General features: G+C 43.6%; 1 protein-coding gene and 1 long non-coding RNA gene across 19 annotated transcripts in view; one reads left to right on the top strand and one right to left on the bottom strand.

Annotated features, from left to right (window-relative positions):
• The window catches only part of DTNA (dystrobrevin alpha), a 231,605-nt gene that overhangs the window by 89,664 nt on the left and 117,013 nt on the right, over positions 1-24,928 (top strand). The gene's annotated exons all lie outside the window — the stretch shown is intronic.
• On the bottom strand, positions 19,018-24,789 carry LOC129202501 (uncharacterized). The gene is made up of 3 exons (XR_008575727.1): positions 24,656-24,789; positions 23,452-23,684; positions 19,018-19,405 (listed from the first exon to the last, which is right to left on the bottom strand). It is a non-coding gene; the product is annotated as an uncharacterized LOC129202501 (long non-coding RNA).

The following is a 24,928-nucleotide window of genomic DNA, read 5'->3' as shown; positions in this document are numbered from 1 at the left end:
CAGAAAGCTTTCATTCTACAGTGCGCGAGTCCGTATCTGTTTCCCTACACATCTTTTCACCGCAGTTGAATGACGTGTCTCATTGCTGTTAGCTGTGGTTGCTTTGTGATCTGCATGCATTTCAGCCAGGCTGCCACTTCTGCAGTGACTGCTGCCCTGGCTGCACCGGTGGGACAGCCAGGAGACCCGGGATGCCCAGGAGACCCGGAATGCCCAGGAGTCCCAGCTCTCAGTCTTACAGGACAAGGAAACACTTTATTTACATTCTTGCTCCCAAGTGCTGACTGACTGTCTCAGTACTAGTTAAATTAAAACTGTTTTAATCAGCTGCAGCTGTATTCAACTTGATTGCTTTGAATGCAAATTCCTGGCGATCTTTCCCCAGCATTTCTCTTTAGATATATTAATAGTATCTGTAAAGATAGATAAGGATAATGTCAAGATTATCTATTTGGAGGTCCACCGTGTAATTCATCAGTCATTTATATGCGCTTGAATACTAAGAGCGCAGAGTCACCTCTGTCTCCTGGGCTACAGTGCACTTCATTCACCAGGTCACAGAGGGTTTTCTACTGCAGTGCTCAATGTGGAGACTCATCTCTGAGAATGGGTAGCTGTTAGTCACCTGAAAGGCTCCGTCCTTTCCAGTCCTTTCCGCTTGCAGGTCAAAATACAACAGGATTCTTGTGCATCATGAACATCCTCTCCCCCTCATACAAACATCCAGTGATGCAGGTTTTCTTTTGTCCAAAATTGCTAGAGAGGTGCTTTAGGGAGAAGAATGAGGTGCGGTTCCACAGTGGGATGAGGACAGACACTGCTTTTAAGATGTTCAAAGCTGGATAAAGAGAAATGGATCCCACAGAGCTCAGGATAAGTATGGGCTTTAGAGGGTATTTTAGGGGCACTTTAGAGCTTCCATTGCAGGTTAGTAGTAGCAGAGAGAAAGCGTTCCTGTCATGTCTTGATGTTTTGTTGGTTTACATCCAGAAGAAAGGCGAGATTGTTCTTGAATGAACAGGGGGAGGAATTTCAGCATGCATCAATGCCCTGTGGGCAGAAATGCCACTATGCCTCGTGCGTCTGTGTGCCAGGGAAGCAAGAGTCAAGGTGCTGGTTTTCATGGCACTGGCCTGGGGACTGGAAGCTCTGCTGTCTTCAGAAAAGGCTGGATCTGGAATAGGTCAGCGTGTCCTCAAGCTCCCATGCACAGTCAGGGACTTGCAGTGTCTCTCAGGTGTGAGGAAGTGAGTACCAGGGTGCTGGCCTCTCTTCTCACATGCAAGGTGCACATGAAATAAAAGGTGATTTTTCAGAGCAGAGGCAAAAGGGAGAATTTTCATGGGGTTTGGTAGTGCCTGCAATATTGTGGAGTTCTTGTCTTTCCCACAGGTTCAGGTTCACACCGGCATACATCTTTTGGTAGAACTGGAGTAGGAAATGTGAGGATGCAGATGAAGTGAGACGTGGTTAGATATAGCTCATTTACCAGACGACTGACAGTCAGTGAAAGAAGATGGTAGCATACGGTGATAGGTTTTAGGACAGCTATTGGTGAAACGTGTCATAGCACCGGGAGACCTGGCTTGCCAGGTGTCTCGGCTCATCTTTCATAAGCAGTCAAATCAAAAACCTATTTTATCATTTTTGTCCTGTTTCACCCTTGTACTGCGGATGGCAGTCCTGTATATGGTTCTCAGCTCAAAATGTGAAGGCTGAGGGAACACATTCCCATTTGAATGCTGAGTTTTAGCTTGGTTGGGGGGTCTTGGGGGAAGAGGTGAGGGGAATTGGTCAGTTAAGTTTTGAACCTTATCCATAACTTACGCCAGAAATTAGTTTTCAATTCTTTTTGGTTTTGGGGAGAAGCGTGTGCCTAAGTATTGCCATATGTGGCATTTTATAAGTTGTCAAACATTGTTTCTAGAACTATTTTGATAACACTCAGTTCCGTTGGGTTCACAGTTACAGATACCTCTTTGCTATGGTGATTGTCTGGTACAAATACCAAATATTGCTATTGAAAGAAGAACAGCTGTAGTTAAATTTAGGTAAAAACAAAAGAAAGAAAACATTGCCAAAACAAAGATGGTAAACTGATTTTAAGAGAATGCTTTTCAACTTTCCAGCTGATTTTAAAAGTAGAGCTTAAATTAACAACAGTGAAATTGCTAAAAATTATTTGAGTATCTCCTTTAGAATTTATTGAAGAAATGTCCTTGTTCAGTGAAAATTAGTTAAAACTACTGTTTCACTTCTTAGCACAAATGCGGTTTGGGTTGATGCTGTATATTTAAATGATCAGGGACACAATCCAAAGGATTGTCACCTAGGAGTCACTTCTGTCTGAAGCACCAGGCTGTCTCGGTATGGTTCTTGTAAGAATTGTGCAGGTCTCCTCAGGAAGGCAGGGACTGTTTTGCATCTTTTTTTTAATCAACATCACTCCTTCACTTTCCAGCATTGGCCTCTCCAGAGGAAAACGGCTGCTAATCTACTCAAATGGAGTGGGAACTTCTTTTTTGTGGAAAAGCACAGGGAGAAGATTGGATTTATTTTCATTTGCGATACAAGTAGGAAATGAATCCAGCCTGCCGGAGCTGGAAAACAAATGTATTAACTCTTTGCAGACTTTCCTGCCAGAACCTCTTATGCCAAAACTCCTCATGGGATGGTTTTAAGGGAAATCAGTTGGATAAATGTCAGACGGCAAACCAGACGGCTGGCTTCAGCCTTGGCTCCATCTTACAAACCCAGATGAATTCCCCAGCAACCCAGTTCAGGGGTGATACCTCTCCTGGGGACTTCAGTTCCCATTCTCTCTCATGCTCTTCCCCGTCTGCTTTCCAGTTGCTATTAGCTGGGGTTGGCAGTCTCTCCGTGCACTGATAAGGAGGCAGCTGAGCCTTTCCAGGGACCTCCCTGCCCTGCAGAGCCACACACAGGGAATGAGGGTGGGCGCAGGAGAGGGTCTTCCAGGTGTGCCCACCGCATACAGGTTGAAGAAACACGTGTGAAACTGCTTGCCCGTTTTAGATTTGGAATTGGGTTGCTGCAGTAATTCTGAAGTCTGTTTCAAGCTTCATATCTGAAGACTGCAACAAACTGGTTCCCTGAGGAAGCTGGGAGCCCGTTCAACCATCTGAGCTAATTTTAGCCAGGATGCACTTCCATTTCCCGCGCAACATTTCTACGCGAGAGAAGTCGTGGATAATATGAATGAGGTCCCAACTTGCAAACTTGGAGCTTTGAGGACATTGGTATGTGTAGTAATTAATCCTAGGGCCAGATGGAGGGATTCAGATGTCCTATTGCAGTGCCCTCAGCCGGACACTGGAGAGTGCTTCATGCAGTGCACAATGACAAAGTCCACTGAAACGTGATAATTAGTTTGCAATAGTTAACAATCAGATGGCATGTATCATTCCGTCTTCCGTTCTGTCTTCTTCCATCTTTCCTTTTGTTCCCTATGTAACTATGTACTTTACCATACTCCCAACAGGAAAGTCAGGCTCACTTTGGTTAAGGTCATGTAAAAACCAGCACTGTGGTTTACACACTATTTGTAATCACATTTTCCTTAAAGGTTTCTCTAAGAAGGCTTTTACATTCATCACGGTGCTATTCCGCATACTTAGCTTTCATGCTAATAGCAGACAGATGCAGTTATACTTACACATTATTGTAATTGTTGCTGATGGTGCCTTATTTAGTTAATGTCACTTCTTTCTGAGTAGTATTAGATTTGCTGAATTTGTCCAGTTTTACTTTTGTTAAATTAAAAACAAAGGACACATTAACATGCTTTCAAAGAGATTTAGGGAGAGGGAAACCACCACATCCCAGTGCATGAATTAAAAAAAAAATGCAAATGGGCCATAAATGAAAATCAAGAGTTGTTTTTGTTTAAAAGTCGCATTTCTGTCAATGCAAGATTTATTGTTTTCCCATCCTCCCAAGGCTTCTGAATGTACTTAATTGGATTCCAAAGCAGGGTTTCTTCCACACTGCGGAGCAGGGGCGCAGGAGCTGGCTAAGTTTCAGCACATCCTGTGAGCCTCAGAATCACAGAATCACAGAACGGTAGGGGTTGGAAGGGACCTCTGCAGATCATCTAGTCCAACCCCCCTGCTAAAGCAGGATCACCCAGAGCAGGTTACACAGGATGGCATCCAGGCGGGTTTTGAATATCTCCAGAGCAGGAGACTCCACAGCCTCTCTGGGCAGCCTCTGCTAGTGCTCACTTGTGTTCACATCACCAGCTTTGGCTTCCCCTGCGCGGGGGCACGGCGACCTCCGGCAGTGTGTCTGTTCAGTGATACGGGCTTTGTTAGATGTGTTTGTCTAAAGTCCACGCCTGAGCGTGGGTCTGGATCCACTCCATAATGCTGGGAGCAACAAGGTTCTGTGAGCCTTGTAGTCAGCGGGGTTCTTCTCCCCATGTTAGGGTGAAAACATACAGGGAAACGGTTGGCTCTGCAAAAGCGGTGAGGAGATGGAAGTATCTATCTATCATCTCAGGCATGTTACTGACTCCTATTTGATTGGTTTTCCAAGTTTGTTAAGGTAAGTTGCTAAAAAGGACAGAAGACGGCTATTGGCAAAGCACTGTAAATAAAAACATTTGGGGTAAGATAATAATGCAATACATAAAATTGCAGCAAAATCTTTTTCTCCCTTCAAAAATGTAGATGGGCCATGAAGTATAATCAAATATTAAAGTAAGAGTTAAAAATAGTTTCACTTAGTGCACTCCCCTTAATCTCTCAGCCATATTTTTATTTCAAGATTACTTTTATTCTATTACTACTTTCTCTCTCCTCTGCTATTATACTGCAAAGCTGCACAAACAGAAGTACAAAGTGTCGTTCAAATCATAAAGCAAACAACAGATATAGAAAAGTATTTATTTATAGAATCATTTTGTTTGAAGTCGTTTTAAGTATTGCATAATAATAGCATAATTGAAAGTCAGAGAAGTGATTTTTTTTAAAAAAGATTGATTGTATCTTTTAAGGACTGTTTATATAAATAGTGGGGTTCTTTATAGTGAGGAGCCTAGTCAGACAAAGCCCTGTGCAGATTACTGTTGCTTGAGGGCAAAATAACTTTGATAGCACTGAGGGAGGCATGCTGTTGCAACCCCATAGCGGAATACACATGCTGCCTGGCAGCAGGGTAACACGACAGCAAGCTTGAGAGGACACGTAGAAAAGTGGATAGGTCGGAATTTGTTCTCGTTGCCATGGTGTTTGGACACTGTTTACTTCCACCTATCAGCCGAGTCTGGTTCTTTCCCTCTCTTCTGGAAACGCGCAGCCCTAACCTGTAGCCATGTTGAGGCCCAGATAGGCAGTCAGGTCCCAGTAGCATATGGACAAAAATTTCATTATGGGTCGTTTTGGGGTTTTTTAACTAAGATTGCTGTCATTTGTGGTTGAGGAGGAAAACTCCAGACAGTGATGCGTGCATTAGCTGTTCAGTGGTGCTCCAGGCAGCCTAAACCCTGCCTAAGCGCAGCGTTGGCCGGGCGCTGGGGCTGGCAGCCCCGGGTTAGCAGCAGGAGCCCCACAGAGATGGGTGCTGCTCCCTGCTTGGTCCTCATGGGTGCCAGGGATGGTGGTGCCACTCCTGCTTCCTCTGTCCCCAGGGCTGGGGAGAGGCCGTGGAGCTGCTCCACACCGTCAGGAGATTGTCACCTCCTGCAGGTTGGTGGGAAGAGGGGTTGGGGGAGATCGGGGGGGGTGGGGTGGGGTGGTCCTGGGGTCTGACCTAGCTGGTGGCCTCTTTGCTCCAGTCCCACTCTACCTGCCAGCCTGCATAATTGCTCTCAGCTAGACATGCTTAGCTGTTCTAAAATTTCTGGCAGTTTAATGATTATCTCAGATAAGGGCTGAGATGAGCTCTCCACATCAGTTTCCCTTGTAGTTTGTGCCAAGCTGTGAATATGAAATGCCAGGTTCTGGTTATAAAAGCACTCTGTCTGATACATATGGCACACTTCCCTTGATATCCTTAAACTAACTGCAACAAAATGGACCAGACATGCATATCAATTTTAGCTTTTCAACTGCTAATGTCATGGTACTATTTTCAGTGACTTTGGTTTTATCATGGTGCCATTACTGTCAGCGAACCACTGTAGTTGAAAGGCTGTTGGCATATCCTTTGTAATTTTGAAAATAAAATATCCTTGTCTCCCTCTGGCTGAGTGGTTAAATCACACTACAGTGGCCCTACTTGATAATTTTCTCATGAAAGACTCAAATCCTAGGGTTAATTAAAGCATGGAATAAGTATCTAGGGAGGCATACATAAATGCTGACAGGATTCCTACCACATATCTACAGAGGCAAACGTCACCATGTATAGCTTATGGTAAGCTAAGGACAGAAAATCCTTAGATCTCTTACAAGGCAGAATTTTTATATTTTGTGACAGATGTAGCCAAAAAAAACCCCAAAACGATAACAAAACCGGACAAAATTTGATAACGATGATATGTAAATATATCTCTAATAATCACAGGGATTAAACATTCTGGGAGATTCTATATAACTTTGTATTTACAGGAATCTTAATACCCATTCCTATCAGAGGAACCTGGATCTAGGGCCAGAAAGCAAGGAAGACTGCTGTGTCCGACTGAAACTGCCAGGGAAACTGTAGTAACCAGAATTACCTCCTGACAGCATAATCTGGCCACTGCTGCAGGCCGAAATACTGTGGAGAAGAACTGCATGGTCCATAATGACAGGTGATCGGAAATACTGTTCAGTTTCTTGCCTAAAAGCCCTGGTTTGGAGAACATCCACTGGCACGCACCATCTGGCCCGGCACCACCGCAGGCACCGACTCAGAGGGAAGGGTGCCACCTCCTGACTTCCACCCTCCTCCTCCTCCAGCCTCCATTTTCCCCCTGAAGTATGTTTTTCTGTACTGGCTTGACCCTCTTTATGCTGGTTAGCTGAGGTAAGGGGAAATAAATGGATGAAGTAACCTAGAGCTTTTGGCAGAAGCCCTCATCCATCGCTCTTCTGTCAGCAGCTGTTTGGACCACTCCGGCGTAAGGGGATTCTGCAGAGGGTCTCTCCAGCCCCCAAATTGCCTGGATTTAGGTCTGTACTCCTGTAACTGATTTTGTTCATTTTTAAAGAGGTTAGGGTTTGTCTCCTCAAAGCAGAGCCTTAGGAGATGTACTGATACCATCTGCTTTAAGCATCCAACTTGGATGCAATTCAGAGGACGGCGTTAGGAACAGCAATTCCCTGTAACTTCATTGTAGAGAGGCAGGTGTCTATATGCGGGCAGTTCAGGTCATTCATATTAGATGCTTAAAATAGAAGATATGCAAATTCAGATCGTCTGCTCTCTTCACCTAGTCCATTGCTTACATCTATTTATATCTTAAATGTGATTTATCATTGAGCCACGGAAAGAAACCTTGCACTCTTTTAAAATTGCCTGCCCGATGTAAAAAATAAAGCATCTACATGAGATGATGAGTGCGTGCCCATTACAGCACGCGTGCCCCCAGCACGCGCTTCACGCCTGAGTTGCCTGGGAGGTGGTGCAGCAGGATTGCCGAGTAGCCAGTGGCAGGGGGAGCAAGAGAGCAGGATGCTGCTGAGCAGGACCGGCAGCAGCCAAGTTGCTTTCGGAGGAGTCGTGAGAGGATGGTGGTTGGGCTGGTTTAGCCCAGATGGTTTTTGAGGCGGTTTGAGCTATTGCCTTTGTAGAAACATGTTAAAATATAAATGAAGAAATGTGTTTTGAATAAAACCCTCTCTGCGGGAGTGTAGAAGTGACCGTAGTGGTAGGGAACCTAATTGCTAATTTATTTGGTGATTTTTTAAAAATGTGTTCTTTTGAGAATCAGTAGAAAAAGGCTGTTATATCAAACCACTCCCTGGCCCCTTGTGCTTGCATGTTTGTTCCCGTGCTTTAGAAGTGCTCGAGCTGTCACTCTGCTGCGTAGTCGTGGTCCAGTCTTCAAACATTTGTTCTCCCCAGTGTTGTAGTGCTGCTTCATGCGGCGATGGCTGGCCTTGTGTTCACTGCCATAGTAACCGTTCCCTGGAAGGGTAGCAGGACAAGGTGAGGAACATGTCAAGCGCGAGAGAGAGAAAAAAAACGTGAAGCCAGACCTGACAAAGTCTTGACATGGATGGCAAATACTTGACAACGCTTTGTGGCAGGCAGTGAGTTCTTAACGAAAGGAGAAGCATATAAGCAATTCAAAATAGTGAGCAAAAAATTATGAGCAGCTCACCCGTATTTAACAAGGGATTGCACAAACCAGTCCTGTGTGGAAAAAGATACTTGTGGCAGCACAGGGAATACAGGTCAAACCTCCCAGATCCTAGGTCATTCGCAGCCAGTGCATTCACCTTGGGAAGAGGTAGGAATGATGGGAAAGAGGCTGGAAATTATGTATATCCTTCTTGCTTGTTTGCTTGCTTTCTTCGTTGCTCTTTTTCTCTTCCCACATGCAGCTGCAGAGGTGCATGCAGGCAGAGTTGCTGTACTTGCTGTTTGTCAAGGTACGGTTCCTCATTTGGCTGGGTGTGAGGGCGTACCTGGGTGGCATGCCTGTCCTCCCGGCCACCCCGCGGGCTCATCACTGGTAGGTGAAACGCAAGGCTGAGCCCAGTCTCCAGATGGCAGAGTGTTTGTTTGTTCTGACCTGTTTTGGTGAAAGAACTTTATTTTGCATTCAGAGTTTAATTGCAACCAGAGGCACGCACCAAGCAAGAAATCCCACTCATCAAATAATTGAAATAATTTTTCAGGGCACTGTGGGTTCTCACACCGTGGGTTCTCACATCATCAGGCTTGCCTGGGCTTTTGGCTGCCAGCAGCATGCACTGCCGGCTACAGGATACTGAGATCTTCAGGGAGGGGGACTAGGTGGAAGAAGGAGCTGTAAAAACTTCATTTGTCACAACCCTTTGCAGCTATTAGGAGATTAAGGCCACAGTTTTCTAACACAAACTCTCTGACCACCTGCCTCAGTGCAAGGTCTCCCCCCATGCCAACCCCATGGCTGCTTGCTCCTGTCTCTGCACGCTGCCTCCCCAGCACTGCTGGAACAAAATATTTGCGGTGCCATGAAGTGGCTCAGCTGTGGAGATGTTCCACCACTCCAGCCCAAAGCATTATTAATTTCAGAAGGGCACCCGAGTCAGCTTGAGTCCAGACTGGCTTGTTAGCACCGGTACAGCCGCAGCCGAGCCAGGCGGAGGCTGGGCTCTGCAGAGCCCTCTGGCTGCCTCTGCCCTCCCAGGCTCCAGCTTGCGGGGGAGCTCATGGGTTCTCCAAAGTCATGCTGAACCCATGTTGTTGTGGCTTTCAGGACCCGGATCTCTGAGGAGTACCTGGCGGTGACGTCCAAGTGTTGTATGTGGACTTGCCTGGGTCCAACACAGCATGCCTAAAATAAAGAGGGTAAACTAAGAAAGGGTAGATTTAGATTAGGTATTACGATTAAATTCTTAACTGTGAGGGTGGTGAGGCACTGGAACAGGTTGCCCAGAGAGGTTGTGGATGCCCCATCCCTGGAAGTGTTCAAGGCCAGGTTGGATGAGGCTTTGGGCAACGTGGTCTAGTGGAGGGTATCCCTGCCCATGGCAGGGGGGCTTGGAACTAGATGATCTTTGAGGTCCCTTCCAACCCAAACCATTCTATGATTGTATGCCAGGAGCCAGAGGTGGCACAGCATCTTGCCGACCCCCTAGGAGCCAGCTGGGTGCCCCTGCACCGTGCTCACCAGCCCTGCCAAGACACAGAGGCTGGCTCAGCCGGGATGCAGCTTGGGTCGATGGTGCTTAATAGTTCTGGCTCCTTGTGAAAGCAATTAAATGAGGAAAAAAGAGGGAGCTCTGTCCTCTATGTAAAGCAAAGCCTAAAACTGATCATCTGTGGCTCAGAAATCAGACAGCGAACAGACCCAACCACAGGTGTTAGCTTTTAATATATTGCAATCTCCTGGGGTCTGCAGCGCAACCTTCGGCCATTCGGGCAGCGCTAGGGAGGCCTTTTCTACTCATCGACCCGAGCAGCTGCCCGGCGCACAGGGCAGAGGTGCTGCGAAGGCAGCGCAGAGGAAGTCACGCTGTCTGTCAGGCAAGTGGGGATGGCGAGAAGAGATGTGATTCCTTCTGTTCCTGCTCGGCTTTGGAAGTGCTGGAGCAGTGCTGGAGCAATGCCACTAGTCCGTCTCTTGTGCTCACACCGCATTTTAAAGGGAAAGTCAACTCTTGACAGCTGCCACAGACCAAGTTCGTCCAGAGGGAGTCAGTTCTCACAGGAGCCAGGCTTTACCTCTGTTTTGCGTGGCTTGAGTATTGCCTGAGAGGAGCAGTAATCCCATGGCAGCAGGAAGAGAGCCCTCTAGAAGGCTCAGTAGCATTTCTGATGAGAAAATATTTTGATGGAAAAGCAGCCACTCGTCTTACAAATCCAAATGTGCTGTGTAAGGCCACCCCTGGCCAACAGGTGTTTAAGGAAAGGCACACTAACCTTCTTTTGAGTACATTTGACATTGGCTCGATCTTTGTGTTGCATTTTCCAGGTACTGTATTAACTGCCTCTGTTCCAGAACAGTAAGCACGCAACGATGCTTCAAGTCATGCCCAACCCTTTCTGTACAAAAGCAAGTGCCACCTGGCAGCTGGTTCCCACCTTCCTTAGGAGCACGTTCCAGGTGCCTGCCTACCTGTGTTAAAAATAGTAAAGAGTTGGGGCTGTCCCCCATTACTGACAAGCACAATTTCTAAAACTGGCTTGCTTTTCCTGTAGGTCCCCTGAAGTTCACTACAAACCCCTGTGAGTGAAGGAGAACTGGGTTTGGGGTGGGGTGGAGAGGACAGCAAAAAACATAATGACTGTTGAAGGCATGAAATTGTGAGTGACACAGGAGTCTGCTTATAGCCTTGGGACACCTGAGCAGACATGAATTATTGAAATTATGGCTCTGTTAATCTTTGTGTTGTCAGCCCTTCTATAAACAGTGAGCAGGTGCTGTACGGCCGCCAGTCCTGTTGAGTGGGAAAGCCCTCTGGTCAGGGAGCGGGGAAGCTTCTGCTGGGGCTCCAGCCTTCAGCTTCAGCTGCATGACCCAGATCGTATTGCTCTTCAAGAGCCTGCGTTTGTTGTTTTTTTTAAACAGGTGACCTCCTTTAATAGTCCATTAGGCTCTCTCAATAGGTTTTCTTTCTTTCTTTCTTGTTTACTCTGTATGCAGTTAGAGTGAAGTCACCAAAAGTATACATGACAGACAGTGACATTAATAGATGTGCATGGAAGGTTTGCTTGCCCTCAGCTTTTGGGGCTTTTTGCAATTGTTTGTGTGTAAAGTACTTATCACAGAGTTTGCAAATGACTGTGCAACGACTGAAACTCAAATCACATTATACAGCTTTGGGATGTGCTTTATGGCCTATCTGTTCACCTGATAGTATTTGGGGAAGAAAATTCACCATGTGGTAACAATTAAGAGGATACACATTGAGTAATTGTAGGGATTGTTCTGAGGAGAATCCTTGCACCGTGTGTTTTCCCTGTATCCAAAATACCAGATAGAATTTTAAAGTGAATAAATAAATAAAAACCTACTTCAAGGCAAAATAAGGTGATTCTTCCAGGAGACTGCATTGCTGTTTTTCATCTGCAGAGGTCTCTTAGAACAGCTGCAGCTCTGAACATCTACAAAATTGGGAATCTGTGAACACCAAAGCCAGCCTTTGCTGGCAGTAAGATACAGATTCCACAAACAGCTTTGGCAGGTCCTGTCTGAAAATAGGGTAAAAATATTATGAATTAACTTGGACAGAGTTTGACTCTACTCGTAAAGCAGTAAGAGAGAATGGATTAGTAGTTATCATTTTATTTTTATTTTTTATTTTGGACTCTCTAACAAGGTGGGTTGAGATCCTTGACAATAGTGGCTGTTCTTTCTGCATCTTCCATCACATTCAGACAAATGGAGAACCAAGTAGAAAAGTTGACCTTTTGATGATATAGTTGTAGGACTGTGTTCTTACTTAGGATGCTCCTGGAGTGATAGGATCTTTCACACCTTGAACAGACTTTTTATCTTGGGAATGAGAAGCAGTGATTCCAACTCAAAAATGCCTGGCATGTTTTGGGGAAGACTGGTTGCTGGGAAAATCCCATTAGGACCACTTCAGAAAAGCATGACACAGTTTGTATGGCACGTATCAGGTTGCTGCCAGTTCAGTCTCTGCTCTTGAAGAAACTTCTTATGGGTGAAAGGCCTGGCTCCATTGCATGTTCAGTCCTTTTCTGTCTGCCAAAGCTGCTGGAGGAAGACTATGGCCCTGCTTCACAGGAAGAATTTGTTCTCAAAGATGCAGTTCCAAGACTGGGACCTTAGAGGTGGTAATTCATGTAGTCTAGTACACTTCCCAAGGCAGTGTTTGAATGGTATTACTAAGATGTCTCAGCAGTGCAAGAATTCATTTGAAGCTGTAAAGCATCAATGTTTAACTCAAAAGGCTCTGCTATGGTTAGCACTCATGTTTAATGCAGTAGGGCAGTGTTAATAATGATTGTTTAGCATTTTCCAGATAAACACTGTTCTGTTCCACAAGCAAACAATTTTGCAATTGTAAGTGCATGGCTGTTTTGTTTCTGAAGATGTAAATCTGGTGTTTGTCACCTTTACTGGCTCTGCAGCTATACCATTGTATTTCTGTCTGCTGAGCGTGATTATGTGATTGCAATTCCTATGGAGATAGGAACCTAAATTTTGAAACTAGTGAATGGCAGGAGCAGAAAAATACTGATCAGCTGTTTGAGGGATCACTGGTGATTTCATACTATTAACTCATTTATTTTCTTAAAAATAAACCCCAAGTCCCCCAAAGCAAAATGTATAGTTTAATTATGTCTTTCTTTTTAGACTTTGCCACAACTTTGCTCTCACAGGTGGCATGGTTCTATCTGGATTAGATTTGCTGCACAAGAAAACAACCCTGACTTTTACTCAGTGGGTGGACAGGGGGAAAAAAAAACCCCAACTTTTTGTCAGTCTTTTGTGTTGCAGCAGCTGGATTCATTGCTGCTATGGCAACACACCACATGATGAGGTGTATTAGATTGCTCTGCGCGGAGCACGAGGGGGAAAATGAGCACAGCTCCTTGCTGAAGGTAAAGGTTACGCTGGAGTTTCTGCCAGAGAGCTGGGGAAGGTCAAACGCTCCAGTTCCCAGCACACGTTGTGCTCAGCGGAAGGGAATAGGGGCGCGTGGCAGTATTAAACTGCAGAACCAGGTAAGGTACAACTGCATCGATTAACCTGAGATCTTACCCTCCTCGGTGTGGCAGCAGAACTTCCCGGAAAGTTTTCTCTTACTTTTTCCAAGAGGGTTTTTTTTTAAAGTTACTTTGTTCATGTGACAATGTGGATACATGGACAGTGGTTTAAACTGTTACAGAGACTCTCTTAGTACAGAGAGACCAACCTGACAGATTAGGAGGTGATTGCCCTTAAATCAATGCAAAAGTGTATGTAGATTTTTGCTGTTGTTTCAGCTTTACTTCAAGGCGTTGAACAAGTTTTGGTTTTGTTAGTATCTGCACAGTGGTTCAGAATCTCTCTCTTGTCAGCCAAAATCCAGGGCTTTACCTACTTAGTGATTTTTATTAGCAGTACTTTTTAACGATCTGCTGTCTTTATAATTTATTAACATTTCTTCCTCCCTCCCCATCAGCTGCATCAGGGTGCCTGAGTCTTCTTGCAAATTAATTTTCATGTAATTTCCTCCTTCAGATTTTATGCTGCCTTCTTAAGTCTGGCAGTTTTGTTAATGCAGTTAACCAAACTTCAGTGCACCTGTAAAGATGTGAAAGTGGAAACATTGCTACAGGATATTATGGTTTTTAACCTGTTAGCCTTTCACCCACATGCAGGTAAATAGAAATAATTAATGTCAGTACTGAATGTATATGTTTATTCAGGCCCATATCAAACTCAAAAAACTATTTACTCTCCTGTGTTCTGTATGCACCTTTTTTTTGCTTTTACGCATCACTAGGTTAAATGTGGTGGGCTTTCAGGCAGCATCCATTAGGTGGAGGAAGACAACAGTACTTCAGAAAGGGAAAAACTGAAGGACCAAAATAGTAGTGGAGAGGGTCAAGAACATGCCTGAAATTCAAGTTAGATGGTTCAGTACTTTTCCTGCTTCCCATGAGGCATTTCCAACATTTTGAATACTTTCTGTTATCTGCAACTTAGAACGTATTTCTGCCTTACCACTGGGCTCCTGTTCTTTTCACCAAATAGTTGCTTTTCTCTCCTGACAGTATAGGAGGTGGTTAAGACCCTCAAGCTTTTGCTCCATAGATGATTCTGCTTACACAGATAAGAATCAGAGGCAGAAATCCACGGGCTTTTCATGCCAATTTAGGAACAGTGGTGAGGCTATGGACTCATCCAGTCCCTGGTTCCATCCGAAAGCACAGGACACATGGTATGGATGTGTGTGCGAAGCCAGTCCATGGGAAAGGCTCCAGTGTGTTTCATGGTAGACAGATATAAGGAAAAAGTGCCCTGGCCCACTACTTCTACGTAGGGCATAGCAAGGGTATGCGAATGTGCAGTCTTTCTCCACTGCTCTAAGTAAAAGATTTCAAGCAACCTTTCTGTTTCTCAAGATATATTTATATCCCTGGTGATCCAGTGTTTAAAAGCCCTCGTTGCCACTGTAGGCAAATTGGAAGCATTACTGTGGAAACGGAGGGCTGGTGTGAAGGTCAGCCTTCCCCTCACTCACCCCTTTTAGTGGCAAGCGCCAGCCTGAGTTACGGTATAACTAAACTGAGTCGGAGGGGTAAGCCACTTTGCCACAAGCAAAGAGCAAGTGTGCTTTATGCGATGCTGTAGGGACTGCGTGGTCAGAGCTCAGGTTTAAATGAGGCTTCTCTGGCTGTAATGAGGCAACTTTAATGGAGGTGAAGAAAGAAGCAGCTGTCTTGCCCGTCAGCTCTCAGGAGAGAATTTGTGAAATAAAGAAATATAAAAACGAGCAGCCCTTTAATGATCCTACCATGAGACAGGTTTGGAAGGAGCTGAGTTGGGATTCTTGAAAATGAGGATTTGGAAAGGGTGGAAATCTTGGAAGGGGAAGATTAGCTGTACAAGGTAAAACTCAAGCAAAGTAGGACTGTGATTTCGTTCTGATTCCACCAGTTCAAGCAGAGCAAGGAAAATCCAGACTGAATTATCCAAGCAATCAAAGAAGCTTAATTTATCTAGATTCAGGGACCTTGTTCAATTGGGTGAATGAGGAATCTAATTCAAACACCCAAGAGCCCCTTATCACTAATACAGCACATCTATTGTGGCCCAAAGCATAAGGCACCAGGGATGCAAGTGATTCATAGCATAGTATCACTAACGGGCTATCTAACTGACTGTCATGGAGATGCACTAGGGGTGAATTTGTCCAGGGAATTAAAAAATTAAGGAACCTAGATAAAAGGAGACAAAGCGCCCTCTAATAAGTACTTCCCTCTCCGTGAGTTTCATTTGTCTTTGGAATCACAGCTGTGATAGTTTATCGCAAGAAAGGGAGAAAAGGAAGTGAGAGTCTCAATTAGGGGCTTCATTACTAAGCAACAACAGCAAAACAAGATAGAAAAGAGTGTCTAGCTAGTCATCTTGGCTAGAGTAGCAAAAAGGTAAAGAGATTATGGAATACGGGTATGGAAAATCCTATTCTCAGTGAAGCCTGGTGAACAGAAGGAACATGAGCACTGACAGCAAAAGGTAGTTTCCTTCACCAAAGGGTGTTTCTTGCCTGGATTTTCTAGGATCATATTAGACTCTACGAATGTTCTTAAAGATGACAATCCTGGTCATGATTTGGTGAAGAATACTGTATTTTCAAGTTCCACATTTTGTCCGCTTTTAAGGATCTATGAGAACATATGAACCCTCCCCCCTTGGACTTTTGTTCCACTTCCTTTCAATTCATCCCACTGAATCTTCTATAAAATCTTCAAAACAAGGAACAATGTCTTATATGTCTATAGACTGCATAATGTATTAATAGCCAGTGCTAACTGAAACCTCTGAAAGGTGCAGTAAAACAAGTAATAATTCCTTATAAGATATGGGTGCCTCTTGTACATGAACCAGCTGAGAAAGTCATGGAAGACTGCTAAAATGTGCTACTGTACCATCAGAATAATTTCACTGCACGATTTTGCTGTTCAGATTTTACTCAGCATTAAAACTATAACTCACTAAGAGTGTCAACAAATTTATGAGAGAGATCTCATCTGGCCAGTCATACAGATTAAAATCAGACTATTTATTAATATAGTAAACTTTTTACTAGTTTTTGGCTTCATGGAGAACCGGAAAAGCCAAACTGACTCCACTGGAAAGAAAAGAATCCATTGGACTGATGTGACTGTGTGTCAGCCTCTGAGAAGAAAGAAATCTGGGATCTTGATTACTAGGAATCAAAACAGACATAAAATTTTAAGGCTACGTAATATGGTGTGTATATGCCTTGTATGCAAATAATAACGTAGGCAAAATTCCAATGCGGAACAACTTGCAGTGACTAATTGATGTAGGAATATGTGCACCAGGAGGAGCAGGCCGGTCCCTCACTCAGCCGTCAGATGGCCGAGATATTTTTCTAGGGATAAATATATACAAGGATGATTACAGTAGCAGATGCTAACTCTAGGAGCTTGGGCTCCACATCCAAATGTTCATCTGGCTCGAATCAAAATGGGCAAAAGCCTTTCCAAAGGGAGGGCTAACATCTCCAGGGCCACATCTCAGATCAAGAGTGGGTGTATTGACAGCAGTCCAGGGTGTCTTCTTCACATGCAGGAACTGTGCTGTCAGGGCCAGTTATTTCCAAAAGGTCCAGCCACTTAAAGCATTCAACATGGAGAATTAAAGAAATCTGTTCTCTTTGGAAGGAATTCCGCTATGAAATCATCCCAGGAGAATTTGATTCAGTTCTTCACAGAGCACAAGAGCTCATGGCATCAGGATGTTTATCTTGGATGTCTGTAGGGCTAGCTCCAATACCCATTTCAGCTTTAAGGGTGTGCTGAAACAGGTCAAACACACACAACAACTTGTGGAAAATGAGGCTCTGGCTCCCAGACTGCCCTGGCCACTGAGCAAGGCAGGGAGGCTTGTGTATGAATGCCTCAGGGAGAGATGTAAAGCTGCCACCTGGCCACATTTGCCCATGATCAAACTTCCTATAATTCTTCCATTGAGGAACTTGCCTTCAATATTGCCAAGTCCCAAGTGCTCTCAGATCACGAGTTTATGCTACAGAACAGTCATGAGATGTTAGAGTTACTGTACTTTCTGGCTCGTTGCTTGTTCTTTTCTGCAGCCGTGAACCGTGGAGAACTTATAAGTTCACTGCAGAGCAAAAGAGTTTGTTCAGCCTCCTGTTTCCAGTAGTACAGTCTCTTAAGGAAAAAATGCCAAATGCTGTGACACCCTGAGGAGAGATCCTCTTTTCCTGATGGAGCAGTAGAGGTACAGCCAAAAGAAAAGCTCTCTGAGGTGGACAAGGTGGGCATATAGTGCAGAGATCCTAAAACTCAGAGGCTCATTTGGGAATTTGTGCAGGTGATTACTTTCAGTGAGGAATTAACTTCCTGTGAAAGAAGGAGAAAACAACTTCTTTAACTAACAGCTCAGGGCATCTGGTGGCTCTTGGAGATGTTAGGTCTTGGAGTGGAAAGGGAGCAGAGCTTCTTCCTACGGATTTGTCCCCCAATAAACCTGTGCTGAGATAGTCTCTGGCTCTGAACATCAAAGACTAAAGCTCATATCCAGATTCTGTGATAAGGAAAGGCTCCTCTCTGTGATTCTACTACCTCCTCCATCAGCTTCAGGCTATACTAATTAATTAATCTACGACAAGACTCCTTCTCCCTGCTGGTCCCATGTAACCTAACCCTCATATACATGCTTTTCTGTGCGCATTTACACACAGATGCACACACAGACACACGTAAAGAGAGTCATGCATCTCATTAGACACAAATTGTTGCGTTTGGGTTTAGTTTTCATGTTTTCCACAAAGAAAAATGACTGAAGAAAAGATTAAATACCACGAGCTCTTTCATTAAAGATAAGTGACCTAAGAAGCACTATTACATTGGGTCAAGGAGAGTAAAACAGGCACAAACTGCAAGTCTCCCCTTCGTTTTACTGAGCAGGTAGCCTATTCATTGTGCCAAGCTGCGTGCTGATCTTCTGCGACGCTGAAGTAACTCTGGGTGCCTCTGAAGCTGACCAGCCCACCCTCACTGCGACCTGCAACCAAACGCTGGACTGAAAGCAACTGGATTTGCAGGGCTGAGAGGCAAAGTGCCACCTACCTACTAACTGTAATTAAGAATGTTATTTCTCACGCATTTATGTCACGAGGTGAAGACTAAAAGCCTGTTAGCTGCCTTCAGTTACGGGTATTTTTGTGTGGAGTGCTGCTTAGAATGAAAAGTGGCAGATCAGGCTTTCAAGCACCCTATGACAACGGCAGCAAAACTGAGGATGCACTGAGGAATGCTAATACTGGATTGTTAATTCTGCTGAAGTTAGCAGAGCAAAGCAGGAAAAAAAAGTTGTTTTTTTCCTTTTCATAACCCCTAGGCTTCATAAATGCATCACGCTTCCTTATTGTCAATTTGCTCGGGAAATCACTGCTGACATCTCACCTAAGAATTTATTTTCATTCCAGTCAGGCTATCTTTCATTTATATTGAGGATTTCTTGGATTTTTACCAGCTTTAAATTATATTGAATGTAGGCAGATGAACATTTAAATTAAAAGGTTAATTGAAACTGAAATATTGCACTGGCACAGTTAATTTGTTTCAGTTAAAATGTTTATTAGCTTAATTGAATATTTACAGAATTAAGGCAAAAAAAGTTGTACGTGTTTCCACACACACAAAAGTAAATGTACTTGTATTCAAAAGGTAAATAGCCACTAATAACCCTTAAAACCACTAGTCTGTAAGAGTATATTTCCAAAACAAGGGAGGTTTCTGTAGCCAAAGGTCAATTTTTTTTTATGGTTTTCTGTCAGGCACCAGTTTATATTTCTATAGGATTTATGAGCACACTGAAGTCTTCAAAGGTGTCAAGAGCAAGAGATTACGTTGTACAAATACTTGGGCCAGGAAACGCTGGTAAGGTCTTCTGCCTGACAGAAGATGACCAAATATATGATTCTTTTGTCTTCTTTGTGGACTTTTTGAGACTGACCAGCAATATCCTTGTGAGGAAGAGTTGTTAGAGAAATCTGTCTGCTTTTTCTTTCCCCTAATTGGAGAGGGGTCAGGTGGCAGGAAAAGGAAACAGTGATTCGTTCTGGCTTTCCTGGAAGAAACCAGATTTCAGTTAGGTGGTTTTTCTAGGGTGCCTAATCTGACAGCACAATCAAATGAAGATTTTTTTTTTTCCTTTGTAAGAACTGTATTCCCAGTCTAGGGAGCAAATTCAACACTAATAGTTACACCAAAATTAAACTAATCAGATTACATCTACATGAACACAAATGGTTTTTTTAGACAGAGCAAGTGCTTGCAGTATGTTCCAAAATAAGGAGTAACACATGTTATTTGGAATGTGTTTAAACATGAAAAATGTGCTTTAATTGGATTATTTTAAAGAAGTTTATGTTTGAAAACATCTAAGCTTAATACAAATATTATTGTCTAATTTCCTATTCAAAGAAATGTTATGGCCCTAAATAGCAACACAAATGGATTTTATTTTTTTTCAATATCTAATAGATGGACTATTTTAAATTCTGTTTTATCCCCTGTATTAGTTTTCTGACGGGCTTTCCATCATCAGGCTTTAGGGAATACACTTAAGCACTGAGGTCTTGAAAATACGGTAATTTTTAATCTTTAGCAAGTAACCAGTTAGACTTCATTGGCTTTATGGCATTCAAACCTCTCTTTAGATTTTACTAGGTATTTTGCCCGTCATAGCGTCTGCCTGAGTTATACAGATGGATATGCTGGGTCAGTATCGTACCAAAACCACCAGTTTGTGACAAGTGGGAAGGTTGCTTTTATCCCCCAAAATGATTTTGTGGGTTTATGCATCTTAGCGGCACTGCAGGAGAGGAGACAGTAAGTATTCTTGGGCAGTGAGGTGGATGCAAATGTCAGGGTGCCTCCTGTTTTGCTGCAAGCGTGGCCGTAGCTCTCTTCAAAGAGTGTTATCCCACCCTATAACTAACTGCGTCAGTTCGGAGCAACTTAAATGCGCTACCTCGTGTGGCTTGAGAAACAAAGTGTAGTCCTTAGGCCTCTGATCAAAAGAATTACTGTTTGATTTTGATAATCTTTTGTCAGCCGTCCATTGTTTTCCTCGTGCCGTGCTCACGCGACTCCCACATCAACAGTCACCCAGCAGGTGCGAGGTGCCCAGATGCTTCTCTGGTGCACTGCTTCAGACTGATGCATTGTTCATGAGTAGGCAGACCAAAAATACCTGCTGTTTGGGTTTTACTCCGTGAGCCTCGCATCTTTGTTCCACATTGAGACATAACTGTTGACCTCTGAAAACTCTGTATGCAAAGGTACCATTCAGTGTCCTCAGTGGGCTTTGAAAATACTTCCAGCACCTTAGTGTGAAGGGCACTGATAGGTACCTCTTAGCTCCCAGGCCGTACCTTCATTGTACTTCCCTTCTCCTCTGGTATTTGCGCTGCCTTCCCTTCTCTGCATTACGTCTCTCTTCTCTCCCATCTGTCCTATTCCTCCTCCGCCGTCACTACGTATATGCTCTTTTTTGCCTCTGTTGTGCTGTTCCTTGGAGCAGGCTCACATTTTCTAACGGCCAGATGCTCTTCCTTCAAATCTGTCCTTTAACATATATGCAAGGAATCTCTTTTTCTAGCTCTCATCGCTGATAATCCTTGCTCCTTTTCATTGCCTTTAATTGTTTCCGTATGTCGTGTCTTCTGTTTGCCCTGTCTTTGGTGGCAAGTTTTTCCTATGTTCATGAAGCTCTGGTTACCTGTATGATTCTTGGTGAATGTTGATTGTTATCAGCTGCAGTTATGTTTACACTTCATATAGGGTCAATTGCTGATGTTATTCAGAGATAGCAATTGTCTTCACCCACACTCTTTCATATTGTTGCTTTGTGCCTGATAAAACAACCTATTTGGTGTCCTGTGCATCTGATTGAAATGAGGCATTGCCAGAGCCCAGCACTTACTTATCTGTTTGGGGAAAAGCACAGAAACTGAGGAGCTTTCCCTCTGGTAGACTTTTCCCATAATGAAGCCCATGTCACTCCTGAAGAGTAGCTGTTCTCAGGAGAAGAAAGTGTGAACAAAGTTCTGTGTGAGCAAAGTGTGCGCCTTGATCCACCTGCCTCTAGTTTACGTGATTGCCTGGTGTGCACCACCGGCTGCCAGGGGTAACAGCTTCTCCAGGTGTTCCACCGGGGTACCAAGCGAGTTTTGAGCTATCATCAGCATCATTGGCCTTCCATCTCGATCTGGAAGGTGACCTTTGGAGGTGCTGAGGCCTGTGGCACCAGGTCTGGTCTGTAGGGCAGCCTCAGGAAGGCTGTCAAAGGTGGTAGAGGCATGCTCTAAAAATAGATCAGACTTATTTCTGAAGTACCCCTATGTGCTTGTGTACTAGAGGCTTAGAAACTCCTTCCTTAACTGCTGAGATAATGTGAAATAGGGAAACAAGTGCCATTTCTGCACCTTGAACAATGATCTTCAGAAAGGAAAATCTGTGGGTGATGAGAGAAGGTGATGGTGGGGGATTGTGAGCACAGAGACGGGAGACTGCCTGCTTGTGGAAGAAGAAACCTCTTACACCACGTGTCAGGGTATGAAACCAGCTCCTGCCGTGCCTTCTTTTTCATGTTGTTGCTGCACCTCACTGCTGAGTCTCCTTTTCAGAGTGATTTTATTACAGGGATATATTAAAAGCAGGAAAATGGAGTAATCCTGAGCCATGATTAGAAGCTGAAGGAGGACGATGTTTTAAGCTAGCCATTAGTAGGGTTTTTTCCTCCCAGTTGGCGATGTAAAAATCCGTAAATCACATAAATAACCTAAAAGACTATAAGCGGAATGAAATAATTATTCATTTTGAGTTAGGTTTTGATTTCTAAGAGCCTAAGTGTAATTATTCTGGCACAAGGGACCTTCTAATGGTTTTAAAGCAAACCGAGCTGGCTGCAACGGGAAACCTTGTGCCTTCAAACCAGTGAGCACGCTGGGCTGGGCAAAGTGGTGAGGCAGAGTCCCATGAACCAGAGCATCACCAGCTTAGACTTGCACTGGGTCTGGGTGGCTGCAGGCTTGGGTAAGTGTAACAGCCTTCTACCTCTCAGGGGAAAAAAGATTATTCACCTCCATTTTCTTTAAATGCCTGGCTTTATGATGAATATACCCTAAACCACCATGTTTTACAACAGGAATAAGAGTTCTAAGTCAAAAGCTCAAGGAGGGGGATCTTCCTTGCAGGAGAAATTGTGACACAATGCACTTGGACTGTGTATGACCAATACTGAAGCATGTTTTTGCGGGGCTTTTTTTCCAGCCTGCTCTCTGCTCCCTCTCAGTTAAACAAGGGGCACATCTCAGCACATTTAACTGAGCTGCATGAAGAGAGAGAAGTGATTTAAAACTACTGGAATTGTAGGAGTCTTTTTTTTTTGTAAGGCAGAGAATGTATCGAGTAGGTGCAGAAATAGATCTTGCAGTTCAGAAATAGGTTTTGAATAGCAGAACATCCCAGGCCCTTAAGTTTTGGGTGAAGTTCAGAGAAATCCTTCCAGAAAGTCACCTCAGAATTTAGCCATTTGTCTCTCTAAAGCCTAGGAAATAAGAAGTTTAATCAGCAGTCCACCAGTGCAATTAGTATTAGCTCAGAAAATTTTCCTCAGTTTGGGATGTGACTTGGCAATGTAGAGAACAGCTATGGATCTGAAAATAGTGAGACAAGGAGCAGAACCCCCTTTTACTAAGCTCACATCTCTATATTTTGAATTCTGACCGAAAGCCAGGGTAATACAAAGTTGTAAATAGAATAAGGACAACATTGCAATGATCTCAACAGTTTGTAAAAAAAAATAATTAACGTTTCTGTTTACCTGAAATGTCCTGCCTTTGTCCATAAAACCAAAGTTTGATGCGTAAATTGTAATTTCTAATAGAAACTAAATACTCCACACAATGTATTTTAAATTGAGTTTTACTGTGAGAAAATATGTCTTCATAATGATATTTCTGATCTTGAGTTAACTGTCAACCCAGGACATTAATATTGTGCAATTGTAGCTGTCGGAAGGGGATAGTAAAAATCTGAAGTCCTATTCCAGTTTCTGAAACTCTGATCTTTTAGGGAAGTAATCCCAGGGCTGTAAGTGCATTTTACCTGGGAAAATGCTAATCCATCTTCCCTTCCACTACGGCTGGTGAGATGCGAACAGAAAGGTCCCGCTGGTGTGCTGGAGGTGGAACAGACCGTGACTCTGCCTGTCTGCAGCATATTCCATCTGCCTTTTGCAGCTCCTGGCAAAGGGCAGGACCGCGTGAGCTACTGCTAATTAGAGTCCCATCCCTTTAAATTCCTGTTGTATCAGATGAAAAATTGGTATGTGAAAACACCTGCAGGCCAGGAAGAAGAGTTTAAGTGGTTATGCTTGCATTTTAAAATAACTTTCTTCCCCCCCCTCCCCTATGATTTATTGCATAAAAATAGCCAATATTTTAAACCTCTCTCTTCTGGGAGTGTCCCATGCAATCTCTGTGCCTTTTCATCCTCTCTTTTCTATAATCACTGTTTGGTAGTTACACTTTTCCTATCAAAATTCTGGACAGCTAAGGCATATATTACTTTCATTGGAATCAGTGACTGAAATTATTACATCAAGGTCATTAGGTTAATTTCCTATCTTTGTAAAACAGCATATAATTTTAAATCCAAAATTATCTAAAGTGGATAAAGATGTGGAAAAAATGAGCTGATATAATGATGCATAAAATCTCCTAGCAGTGAGTATTTCACATCTGCCTCTTAAGGATGAACAAGATTGTGTCGTTTATAACAAATGCTGCCTTTTTCATTGAGAATCTTAACGGTAATTAAAGAACAGAAGTGACTGTTGATCCAGACGTTGCCGTCATTCATTGCTTATCAATTGTTATTTCTGACGTTGCTCTGCTGTTGTCTTGGCTCCCCCTTGATTGTGAATCTGTTCACATTACAATTTAACCTTGCAGCATTCTAATTTTAACACTGCAACACTACAAAATAGACAAACCTACAGACTAGACTCTGTTTTCAAAAGATGATGTTTATTTTCATTGCCCAGCTTGATTTTTGAGGGGAGAATGAGAATTCTTCCTTTGTGAAATGCAGACACCTAATGGACATCTTACAATATGTCCAGAAATAGAGGCAACCTAAATCACAGGTTACTGTTGAAAACACAAGCCATTATGGCTAAAATTAAACATAAGTAAAGTCCTGGCAAAATTGACTTCCTTGTCACTGAAGTCAATGAAAGCCTTCCCACTGATTTAAGTGGAACTGGGATTCAACTCTGTATTTTATAGAGAAGATTAAGAGCTCTTACCTTTTTCACATGCAGACATGTGCACCCTTTCTATTCCCTTTTCTGCTCTGAATGTACTGTGCTGGAGAAGAGGCACTTACAAGTTCACAACCTTTAGGAAACATGACATGCCAGCAGCGGAGAAGCGTTAGTCGGTGCAGGCCAAGCGCGGCTGCGTGCGTCAGCCAGTGCCTCTAGCTCCCAGACGAGAGGGTATTTCACTTGACAGAGCTGCAGCAAAGAACTCCGGGTAGATTTCAACGGGCTTCAACTCCCGGTGATAAAACGAGATAT

Source organism: Grus americana, chromosome 2, assembly GCF_028858705.1.
Source record: "Grus americana isolate bGruAme1 chromosome 2, bGruAme1.mat, whole genome shotgun sequence".
Lineage (NCBI taxonomy): Eukaryota > Metazoa > Chordata > Aves > Gruiformes > Gruidae > Grus > Grus americana.
The sequence above is the reverse complement of the archived record's forward strand: the minus strand, read 5'-3'. Positions and strand labels throughout refer to the sequence as shown.